We start from the raw sequence: 4,259 nt of genomic DNA on the forward strand, positions 1-4,259 counted from the left end.
TAATAAGAGCCTATATAATGCTTTTCAGCTTAAGGAACAAATGCATTACAGACACAAACAAACATGTATATTTTATTCTTAGATTATTAATAATAAGATTACATTATTTGAGTAAGTCCTTTTGGTGCACAGGCATTAAAAAACCAACAGATATATGATTTATCAAAACATTTTCCCCACTCATGTCTTGTAATAAATGTATAAAGCCAGATAAAGAATAGGTATATTTCAATAACAATAAAGTGTATATTGATTAATGTTATCGATTTAGTCAATAAAATACTCTTATAATAGTATTTTAATAATTATCTTGCTATGTTCTTATGGCTATACCTATTATATGAATAAAACCAACCTTCATATTATTTGAGCAATAATGTCTTGTATTTGGAATCATTATATAAATAATTACAGAAGAATAACTTTTTAAATTTCCCATTTTTACTGCATGTGTGTGTATTTTCACTCACATGCACATAGATCATGTGTCTTCATTTAAAAGCCATGGCTTCTATAAAATTTAATTACATCTCCCTGCAGCTTTAAATTGTGAGTGGCTTTAAATCAAGTGTGTCTTCAAAACAGGGGCAGCTTCTATTAAATTTAATTATGTTTCCCTGCATATTGCACAGTGGAGGTGTAGCTGCTAAATGAGGGCATCTTCTATTAAAATGGCATAGGAAAGATGTAGAGCAAAGGGAATGGCCCTCAAGACTCTTTGAAATGGATAAAAATACTGTTGCCTTGCCATAGTCAAAATGCTCTGGGACCAGCTTTAGTAATGTAAGACAAAGCCAAGAAGATTGAATTTTTCTTGCTATTTTCACATATGATATGTACATTTTTGGAAATATTCCATTTATGTTAATTTTTCAATACATTAAATATGAATTCAAATGATTGAAATGTAGAAAGTCTTTTGCATTATATTTGAATTTCAGAACCATATGCGTCACTAATTTCCAGCCATACAAAAGGGATTAAAGAGGCAAAGCAGCTTGAAATTATGCCTTCTTTTGTTAAAAAACAAACAAACAAAAAAAGAATCCTCGGCATGGTTTTTTGTAATCCCTAAGAATGAAAATTTTTTTTCTTTTTAAAATAAAAAAGTATTATGATTTTCTATCTCTTAATAGTTACTTGACTACCAAAGGCTAATTGATAACATGTATTTGATTATATTTGCGTTAAATATTAAAAGTTGCTTTAAAAAAAAAACCATGGTGAGGGGAACTAATGAACGGATCATCTGTCCAATAAGATTAATGTAGAGTATCTGTATTGTTAAGCACGTTTTGATGATTGATAAATCCCAGTAGTATACATTGCTTAAACATACGTTCTCTATAGAGGCAGACTAGGTAAAATGGATAATTTGTTCCATATTTGTTTTAGAATATTTAATAACATTATGATATAATTTATTATTACTTTTACTATTATTGCTTTTGCAAGAGTGTCAAGAGATTGGTTATCTCAATATTCGTCTCCCTGAAGCACATGGAATTTTACAACATGTTATCATTTGGGGGGTATAATACTTAGAGAAATAGGCCTAATTGAAATAAACATTACAGAAGTTTATGTTCCCCAAACTCACTCAGTGGAATGGTCTCTTCTTTCTTTGCTTTTTCTTTTATAAGCTGGAGTCCTTTCTTAGAATGAAAGCAAAAATAACTTTTCACTCTTGAGCAAAGTAAAATCCTGGCCCAATATTTTCTAACTTGCCTAAAAATAAACTTAACTCACACAATTGGCATTTCTTTTGACATGCAGACCTCTGTAGTATGATGTTCTAGTCTTGAGAATTACCATGCATTATAGCAGACATGTTTACATATGAAATAAGTGAACTTGTGATCACAGAGGGGATACTCTTGCAACTTGCCTGTTTTATGAGCTGTATACAAATGTCTTAGGGACGAACACTAAAGGATCTTTTGTAGGATCTTATTATTTGCTAATAGTTGCTTGACTACATAAGACTAATTTTTATGAAGGCATATATTTGATCATGTTTGTATTAAATACTCAAAATTTTCATTTCAAAAAAAAATTGTGGTCAAGAGAACTAAAGGAATGATCACCTGTAAAATGAAATTGATAGAGTACCCATGTTGCTAAGCATTTATTGATGATTGATGCTATAAACACTACAGGTTTGTCACCAATACATTTTAACCTCAAATTAAAAGCACTTTGCCTTTTCGCCTTAAAGTTGTACGTGTAGTCCTTTAGTTTTGCTTAAAATAATGATTTCAGAAATCTTACCAGGTGTTGAAGGTGTGCCAACACAACCATATAAAGGGGAAAATTGAATGGATCATTTTCGAATTCAGTGGAAACTTTTAAAAGTAACAAAAATCGGTCTTCTAGGGTCAAAGTTTTATTGTAGCCCATCTCCACTGGCTGAAAGTAAGAATGAAATTTTCAACTTTAGAGATTTTATTATCTACATTAGCTTGTTACAAATTCTCAAAAAATTTACATTTAATCGGTTGATTTTGTGTTAATCAGAATACATGTGTATCAGGGCCCTTCACATGCCATTATATTTTCTGTTACATTTATCAACACCACAACTTAATAGACATAGCTTGCAAAAATGATTTGTAGATTATTTGTTTAAATTATGGTCATGGGGCTGATTGGCTGACTGTTCTAGAATAAATGTGCCCAGATAAATTACAAACAGAGATGTTCGTTAGTGAATTGGGGGCATGAGGGTAGAAGAAGTAAAACCAGCTGAGTGCACAGAGCTTAGCTGAGTACTAATGTACTCAGGTACCAACATCTGTTACCTACTCACCAATCTTGAATGAGTGTCTTTTTTCCCTAAGCAGCAGTAGAGAAGTCTCCATTTTTATGGCATGTAAGGATGTGCTATATACATAGTGCTATATGTATATATGCATTAAATTGCAAAGCTTTCTGCATTCCATTTCCACTATTTCTAAATACTGTATAAAATAAAATGATTAAAATGTCACTGGATCCACATGCATTCCATTCCTGCAATAAGCATTTCTTTCTACAAAAGAGAAATGCTGTTTAATTTCAATGTGATTGTGAATTTTGTAAAATGAGGATGTAATGGCATTTTACTTAAACTTATAACATCTTCTGCTTATATTGTGCTAAGGAATAGTTCCTTCATAATTAAAGTGTCAAATAACACATTTGTAACAAGAATGATGAAATTCATTCTGAATAATCCGTCAGCAAATAATAACCTGCAGTTTCTGCTCTTAAGCAGAATCATTTAATACCTTGCAATCATTTGGTTCCTCCCTCTGTTTTCTTTTATTTTGTTGTTGTTACTCTTAGAAAATAACTTCCTATAATAGCTTAAAACTATTTTTTGGGCTTAATGGAAGTTTTTCTTTAGCTGGAATGTTATATGGTTAGCAAATGTTTCAGTAAATATGTAAACTGCTCTTCCCAGAATCTCCACTGGATGCTTCCCAATCTAGAGCATTTCCAAAACAATAAACAAGGCAAGCAAAAATGCTTCAAAATAATCAAACTTCTCATTTCTACCCACCTCCCCAAACATTGTCCATTCACTTTTCTACTTTATTGATGAAAACAGAAATCATATTGGGTGAAGTACTCCCTATTATGTTGAAATAAAGTCAGATTGACATTTAAGTGCTATATAGCATATTATGTTCTGAAATATTGAAGGAGCAGATCAGATTATTCCATTGGAATTTTTTCCTCCTAATATTATGTTTTTATTGTTGCCTTTTGAAAATGACATTGATTTTATGTTTACTCTTTAAAACTTTTAAGTTAGAAAATGTATATTTACATATATATATGCATGCCTGCCAGGGATTGTAATAAAATGCAACTATGAGTAAGCAAGAAATGTCCATCTAAATAACTTAGCCTATATCAAGAGAATTGGTATTCTGTTGGCTTAATATGTCCATACTGTATGTGCTTGAAACTTGGCTTTTGGAGAATTTTTGGATCAGGCACTCTTTGTCAAGATGATAAACATATTTATATAGCACATCCATAGTGTGTTTTTGAATATATTTTATTTGCATTTAGGTTAGTACAGTATTCAGATGGTAAAAAGCAAGGAACCATAAATTGTTTTATAATCTATCTTAAGATGTTACCCCAATACAGGTTAAGCATAATTGTAAGAGGGAAAAAGAAAATCTTTTTAAATAATTTATTCTTTTTAAAATGCTTGTACCATCTACTGCAGCTGCAAAACCATAATGCTTTCATTAAGGATCACA

The sequence above is a fragment of the Nomascus leucogenys genome, chromosome 16, assembly GCF_006542625.1.
Source record: "Nomascus leucogenys isolate Asia chromosome 16, Asia_NLE_v1, whole genome shotgun sequence".
NCBI lineage: Eukaryota > Metazoa > Chordata > Mammalia > Primates > Hylobatidae > Nomascus > Nomascus leucogenys.